Here is an 8,837-nt window from a genome sequence, read left to right on the forward strand (position 1 = left end):
TAGAGAAAATGGGCTGTGAAGTTTTCAAACTCGTTTCCCATACGAATATTCAAAAAAATCCAGCGGATTGGAACATGTTCAAATCTCAATGAAACTTTCTCAACTTGCTTTTCACTACGATACCTTTCCGAGAAAAATATAAAGATGATCAAAACTTATTTCATTTTTATGTTACACGGTGCGGAGATCTGTAGTGGGACTGATATGCGGTTACTTTTCATTATGGGACAATTTGACTTGCTGTTTTTTCTGATTTTTTCCGAACAAATCTTTTTATCTCATTAGGGCAGCTGAAAGAGCATTGGAAGGTATGTTGAAAACTGAACTCAACTCAATTTTGACAAAAATACAGATGGGACTGACTTGCGATTCACGGCAGTACACTGCCCATAAAGGCATAACTGTCCCATATGGAATAAGTAGGCATTGAGGAAATAGTGCTCAAAGTTTGAAGTTTGTTTTCTCATACAAATTTTCTTAATTTTCTAGTACATTTCTGCACGCCTTATTCATTAAGCACCACCGCACAGATTACTCATTTTGCTTCTATTGATCAGAAAAAAATATAAACCTGAACACAATTTACGTTTTGCAGTTGCTATCTGTGTTGAAAGTTCATATAGAGACTGTTATGCCTTTATTTTCCAATATGAGACTGCACCAAGCTCATATTTTTGCGCAACATTTTCAAACAAATTATGTAAATATTTATATGTCTAGTAACGTACACGAATTTCATACATTTTGCCTTATGAAAGATGGAACGATTATCGCAGTACGAACGCATTATGTATCGTTTTAGCATCACTCCACTCCAAGGCGTCGATAGGCGTGGGGTGTACGCACGAGCCTATCGATTGCAAGGTCCTTGGTACGATTCCAGGTTGCCGCGGAAACTATTTTTGTTTTCAAATTTCGGTTTCATAAGGTAAATTTATGAATTTCTACCCGATTCCTTGTGGCGAGTTTTCATAAGGGGTTTCTATGTTTATCGATAGTCCATTTGCCTGAGTGTATATTAAACCAGTGGTACTCAACCTTTTTGGTGCTGCGACCCCCTTTGAAGCTTTATAAGCGTCTCGCGGACCCTCAAACATGAATATTCTTGAAAACAAATACAATCAATCAAACGCAAGAATCCAGCTATGATTCTTTGGAGGAGTTTACTATTAATTGAGCCAGGAATGTAGATTTCTGACTACTAACATCTTTTCAAAAGTATGACAAGGAACCTCCATAAACAATGTTGCCAATTTCCTACAAAAAATAATGCAGGGCAAGTAGGATAAACCCCTTAGGCACCTTCATCTTTCACTTTAACATTTTTTCTCTATCCGAAGGTCTGAAACTCTATAGTAAATCGCATTTATGTTCGGTTTAAGAAAAGAGTAAAGAAAAACCTGGGACAACAACGATTCACTTTAAGATGGTGAATTTTTCTCGGCCGTGACTTTGCAATTAAAACGTTTTTTTTAACAATGCATTTAAGCCCAAATATGAGTTCAGTATCTTTCAAAATATCCTGCCGACGTGAAACAAAAGTGCAAAGAATAATATACATTCTTCAACATTCCAAAGCCCACTAGCTTTTCAACAAAAAATATTTCCAGGAGTCAAGAGTGCTAAAGCCTTCCAAGTTTAGTACCAAACGCTTAAATTTAGGCCATAAACACATATTTACTCAATGAATTTCGTTGGTTTACGGCAGTGGTCACCAAACTGCGGCCCTCGTAAAGGTTTTGTGCGGCCCGCGAACACATTTCAAATATTAATGTGAAGTGGCCCGCGTGTTATATAAAATAAATAATTAGGCTTATATTATTTTTGTCTTTGCAACAATGCTTCCGAAAGTTGATCATTATTGTATAAAAAAAATCCTGTAGGATTTCATTAGGAATTTTTGGAACCAGATAAATGATAGAAGCTCCTGCTACTGGATGCAAAAATGAGGCGATTTCAAGGTTTTCTGAGGAGTAAAAATTCACAACACTAATCGTCAAACGATTACTCTTTCTGTCTTGCTTCTATGCTCAGCCTTACCGACACTTTAAAATAACTCTTAAGTTACCCGTCCAAATAAAACAGGCTTCGCGGAGTTGTAATTGCACTCTTTTTGGGTGAAATTTTCTTCCGTTGTGTTTTGTGTCGCATCTTATTTGCATCTGATTTTGTTGATAGAACAAGATCTTGATCTACACACTTAGATTTTTTTCACGAGCTCGGCTGTGCAAATCTCGGTTTTCCAATTTTGACCGAGACTCAGCACACAAATGGTCAGGTTGCTTAGAAACGAATACTGATACTCGGCTTTTATTTCCTGGGATCCCAGGAAATTAGTTTGCCGACTTCTCGGCTGTGCGAATCTCGGTTAAAATTAGACGAGATTCGGCATTCTAAATTAAGCGTGTACAAGAGATCACTACACTCTTCTTCGTGTTAATAGAAAAATATTTATGATTTATAGCATTCTCATTGAACATGTTTAGAATTAATTGTCACATACCTTGCGACCCGCGCTTTGTTTCGAAAACACCTTTGTGGCCCGCTTAAGCATATAAGCTGAGGACCACTGGTTTACGGTCAAAAATTGTATATCCCGATTTTTGAGATTTTGACACACCCCTTGGTTTATACTTAAATTTCGGGTGTATTTTGTTTTCCCTGTCCCTTCTGAAATGTCAGATAGGTTCCCAGTGTTAAAAACTTGAGCCCCTGTGGCATTTTTGTCGACTAAACGTCGAACATGATCAAAAGTGTGAAGGTTCAAATTTGAACCCATTTTAAAGTTTAAATAGCTGTTATTTCTTCTTCTTCTTTCTGGCATTACGTCCCAACTGGGACAAAGCCTGCTTCTCAGATTAGTGTTCTTATGAGCACTTCCACAGTTATTAACTGAGAGCTTTCTTTGCCGATTGACCATTTTTGCATGTGTATATCGTGTGGCAGGTACGAAGATACTCTATGCCCTGGGAATCGAGAAAATTTCCTTGACGAAAAGATCCTCGACCAGTGGGATTCGAACCCACGACCCTCAGCATGGTCATGCTGAATAGCTGCGCGTTTACCGCTACGGCTATCTGGGCCCATAGCTGTTATTTGCGCGGGAAAATTTGCCAAAATAGTAACAAGAACACGTCCTACCGTGCTATTAAATATAAATAAGCTTTTATCAAAAATTTTAGGACCCAATTGAAGATTTTATCAAAAATCGTCAGCTCTGGATGCTCTGCATTTAATTTTTTAAGAGACTTGCTAATGGGCTTCTATGCTCTGATATATTCTGCCGTGGGGAGAATTTCGCCAGAAAATCTTCGAAAGCTTTGCCAGATATCCGTGAGGAATCTTCGGAAATCTACCAAAGATCACTGCGACAAAAATCTATCGAATTTTACTTGAAAACTTAATGAAAGACTTCCGCGAATGTTTTTTTAACGCTGTTAAAAACTTGCTTTGTTCACTACTTCCAATAACCAACAAAGTTCTGAGAAATTTTCGGAGGATCTTCCAAGGAAGCTGGCAAAATCTGACAAGAATTAAACTTAATCAAGGTCACACTGAATTGAACTGGAGCGGATCAGCGTTTAGTAATCATCTCTGGCTTGCTACGTAAGCTAACAGAATGACATTGAAGGTATTTTCCCAGTATTATTATAATTGAAAGAAACAAAAAAGGTTACGGCTCTGAAAGACGAAAAATTTGCAAATGGGTAATAGGCAAGCGTCCATTTATTACGTAATGCTAAAATTGGAAATTTACGACCCTCGTCCGTAACGCTTTTGGTATGAAAAATTTAATTTTTTGTATGAGCCATAACGCTTGAGGCTACTTCCTCTCTCCCCCTAGAGAATTACGTAATTTGTGGACGGTGCCTAATATATTAGGAACAGATTCCTCATATCAAGAAAAACGACAATTATTCTCAATGGCTTCACAGACCTCCTGAGAGCTCGTCACGGCCCCCTAGGGGACCGCGGACCACCGCACAGTGGTTTAAAACCCAAAAAACACGATCATCAGCTTTTTCAGTATCAAAGAGTGAAAATATTGTCATACTATATTCGGCAAAGTTTCTGCATATGTTAAGCAGCAACTTTTGACATTCACTAATTTTTTATTAATTTACTCATAAGTGATATAATTTTTTTTATTTTCACTGTTTGTCGTTAAAAGCAATTGGTGTCTTCGACAAAGTTGTTGGAATTGTTAAATGAAGAAAAGTTGTCCAAGACACTTTTACTCTATCTATTCAAATAAAGGATTTATAGCGATTTTCATATAAAAACCACTTCAAAAGTACAAATACTCACTTAACTTTTTTCGCAGCGATTTTAATGGCTTACAATGTTCTAGGCCTATGAATATATTTTCAAAATACAAAACTTTGCTTAACATACCAAGACAATATCTTTATTTTTTCTATGAGTTATAAGCATTTTATTGTGGAAGATTCACCTCTTTTGCACTGAAATATCTCGAAAAGTTGCAAACAAAATTACATGCATTAGAAAGACCAACATCTCTACTATGTTTTCCAGGTGAACTCATCCGTGTCTTCGTGTGTCTTTGGCACTTTTCTGCAAGTTGAAAACTTGAATATTTTTACTTATAAGTATCGATTATGCGTATCAGAGTACTATTTATAACTGTTTATAACTATTTATAACTATTTCTAACTATTTCTGACTATTTCTAACTATTTTTAACTATTTTTAACTATTTTTTACTATATTTTACTATTTTTTACTATTTTTAACTATTTATAATTACGCATAATTGAAATGATGGCAATACTGAAATACCAGAAATTTTTTTAAAAAAAAGGTTATCTACTATCTATTAGTATTTGGTTACGATGTGGAACCGTCTCCACCGTTTAGTTTCTTTGAAGTAGTTTCACTAACATGCTTTTTCAATTAACAAGTCCGCTTATTTGCCTTCCAACTGTTTAAAAAGGGTACAATTTATACCGCAGCAAACTTCAAAGCGACATAATAAATATCCTTTGATCAGATTTCTGATATTACAAAATGACGTATTTCAGTGCCACTGAACTGTCCTTCAATGCTCATATAAGACATCAATCAGAAACTCAAAATTTGAAAGGCTGCAATAGTAAAAGCAACCACATAAAGTTCTCTAACGTGAGCTACTACAATGCTTACTAATTTTGCAAAACACATACCCCGTTCAATCCATACTTCCTTCAATTTAGAAGTTTGGAAGAATTGGCATAGCGTACATGGTCGTTGACCGTTCTAAAGCCCTATTATATGAGAAAAAAAAAGAACAGACAAGTAGTGGGAAATACAAGAGTTTATTTTCTTAATCGCATGCTAGAGTCGTCGGTTCTAGTGGTGACGTGCTTAAGAAAAGTGTCATTGAAGCTTGTTCAGCTATTAGTATCGAATAAAGCGTACGTGCAGAAACTTGATTATTAAAGTGATAAGGGAACTGACTGAACCAAATTTGGATGTTTCTATTTAGTACACTTGAGATAAGAATAATTAATTGAAGAAAATGAATTTGTTTCGCCCATTGTATAGTACACATATACACGTAAAAAAAATGTACGGTTAGGACTACCATTTTAGAGGGATCACTTGAGCGCTCGCACCAGCAATTTTCATCAGACCAGAAATGCGCTTGATTTTACCATGTCTGTAGTCGAAATCAGATTGATGAAATTTATTTCTGTCAAATGTACCAGTTCACTATTAACGTAGTAAATTGTTCTGAAATACCATGGTAGTTTAAGGAATGGCCATAGTCAGCTAAGTAATATTTACCAAAGATTTTTTTCCAGTGTACATATGTAACAAATAAACTATTAAGATGGACAAAATAATGACTTTTCTTTCAAACTTATAGCTTTGAATAATAGTTATCTCAATTATGCGTAGTTATAAATAGTTATAAATAGTGCTCTGATACGCATAATCAGTACGTATAAGTAAAAATATTCAATTTTTCAAATGGCAGGAAAATAGCAAAGACACGCGAAGACACGGATGAGTCCACCTGAAAAACATAGTAGAGATGCTGGTTTTTCTAATGCATGTAATTTTGTCTGCAACTTTTTGCAACTTCTCGAGATATTTTAGTGTAAAAAAGGTGAATTTTCCACAATAAAATGCTTATAACTCATAGAAAAAATGAAGATATTGTCTTGGTATGTTCAGCAAAGTTTTGTATTTTGAAAATATATTCATAGTCCTAGAACATTGTAAGCCATTAAAATCGCTGCGAAAAAAGTTAAGTGAGTATTTGTACTTTTGAAGTGGTTTTTTTTATGAAAATCGCTATAAATCCTTTATTTTAAAAGATAGAGTAAAAGTGTCTTCGACAACTTTTCTTCATTTAACAATTCCAACAACTTTGTCAAAGACACCAATTGCTTTTAACGACAAACAGAGAAAATAAAAAAATATATCACTTATGAGTAAATTAATCAAAAATTTGTGAATGTCAAAAGTTGCTGCTTAACATATGCAGTAACTTTGCCGAATATAGTATGGCAATATTTTCACTTTTTGATACTGAAAAAGCTGATGATCGTGTTTTTTGGGTTTTAAACCACTGTGCACCGGTTGAGAAATCCTGTATTAAACCATACATGTTGCGATGAAAAAAGGTGTTGGTTCGAAAATCCATATGGGACAGTTATGCTTTTATGGGCAGTACATTCTCGGTAGTAAATACCTAATGTATACTACAAGCTACTAGTAGTTAACTTCAGAGGTTGCTACCGTTAATTGTAAATTGCGAAGTGGAATAAAAATAACTGTAATAAAATGTGAATTTTCCTATGAAGTTTGAGATTCCGAAATGAATTCTTGGAATAAAGAAATTAGATACAATCATTGTCTTGTGATCATCGCAAAAAAAATATATATTTTACAATTTGATTAGTAAATTTTACACCAACTTGGACTGCTTCAGTCATAGTGGTGGTTTTGAACATTGCATCAATCATTTGATTCAATTGTTCAGTTAGAAAAATAAAATCAGAGGGAGACATATCACTTGTGGGTACATTATCTGATGATTTTCCGTTAGAATTTTCGGTAGACGAAGAAGCGGAGTAGAAGTTTCCTGTGGCGGCAGGGTTTTTTTTTCCGGCTACCCGACGGAATAAAATTAGTTCGTTAATAAGCTTGATTAAAATCTTCTCTTCCTGATTAACAATAAACAATTAACAAGCTGGGCAATGTCTCGTTAAGCCAGGGCAGGACGGTTATTTTTTGCGTCGCCGGAGAAGTTTTTTCATTTTATTTTCGCGCGTTTTGCGTTTATTTTTGCGTTTTTTCGAGTCTTGCTGGGCAGAGCTTCGTGAAGCCCGAGCAAGCCGACTCGTGATTTAGACCGTCTACCCTATACGACGAAATTGAAATAATTTCTAGTCGTCATGTCAACGATGATTTATTAATTGGTGAGCTCGTTTCATGCTTCTTTTTCTAATGAATGATCTTTATCGTGAAAACGGTATGAATGTTTCATTTATGTATTTATTAAAATAAAATATGATTGGTTCGACGTATTATATTATCTTATATGTATCGCAGAGCACATACCTTTATTTTTGTATTCAAATCACAAAAAAATCTTTGGATGGTTCGACACAAAAAGTGTCGACGTTTATCAAAGTCTTATAGAGGACTATTTCAATTCATGGCTATGTTTTAACCCGCTACCGTAGCCTATGAGTCGGTAGCGTGGCTATACGATTAATTCACGTGGCTACCCTTAGTTCCCGCGCTTGCGCTGGTAGTCACTACGAGCACGCACACACGCACACCCCACAAATGAACATCTGCCCGTAAGCACTCAACCCACATGACGACGAAGGTAGAAATAGATAGAAGGGAAAGCAAAGATAAGGCCTAGGCTAGAGTAATATGAAGAGCGAGGAGAGAATAAATGAACAAATGAATCTATGTTTTGCTGTATATGATCCTATAACACTTCCCCGAATACCATTACCCCGAAAACCATCACCCCGAAAGTCAATACCCCGAATGGTCAAGTACCCCGAAAACCAATACCCCGAAATCCATTACCCCGAATAGTCCGTTACCCCGAATACCATTTCCCCGAATGGACCATAACCCCGAATTTTCTCGCCCCGAAAAATTCAAAATGAAGATTCGACAAATCAACACCATACATTTTTTTTGACAATTAGTTGATGTTAAGCACGTCTTCTCTTGTTCGTTGGAGGTCATTGTCTATCAAATTGTCGCTAATGTATATGACAAAATAAATCTAGAGATTCGGAAGTAGAAAACTCCTCATCTATATGACGAAGTGTTCCCTACTTCAAAATATACTCTACTCAATGATATTAAATATCGGTACTAGCCTGGAAGCCGCTAATGAAATACAATTTACTACTTGATTTTTTTTTTTAATTCGTGTTCTTGTTATCAAAGATTTATTCTTCTTTTAAGCAACAGCTATTCTTTAAGGGTCAAGTGAGAATCAAAATCTCACTCACAGGCGTGCACTGAATTTTGTGAGGATGGCTGTGTTCATTTTTCGAACTGCTCATAAGGGGTCATGCACAAATTACGTCACGCTCCAAGGGGGGGGAGGGGGTTAAGCCAAGCGTGACAAGCCTTACAAAATTTTGGAAGGACTCATACAAAACACGTGACAAAGGGGGGTGGAGGGGGTCGAAAAAGTCGAAATTTAGCGTGACATAATTTGTGTACCATCCCTAATGCTGGTACTGATTTCGTTTTCACATGTTAATGTTAGAGACCTCTACCGCCCTCTTTCAAAAGCGTTATATCAATTGATGATCAACATAGTCTGGAATGGCATTAGACTATTATAC

This window comes from Aedes aegypti, chromosome 2 (assembly GCF_002204515.2).
Source record: "Aedes aegypti strain LVP_AGWG chromosome 2, AaegL5.0 Primary Assembly, whole genome shotgun sequence".
NCBI lineage: Eukaryota > Metazoa > Arthropoda > Insecta > Diptera > Culicidae > Aedes > Aedes aegypti.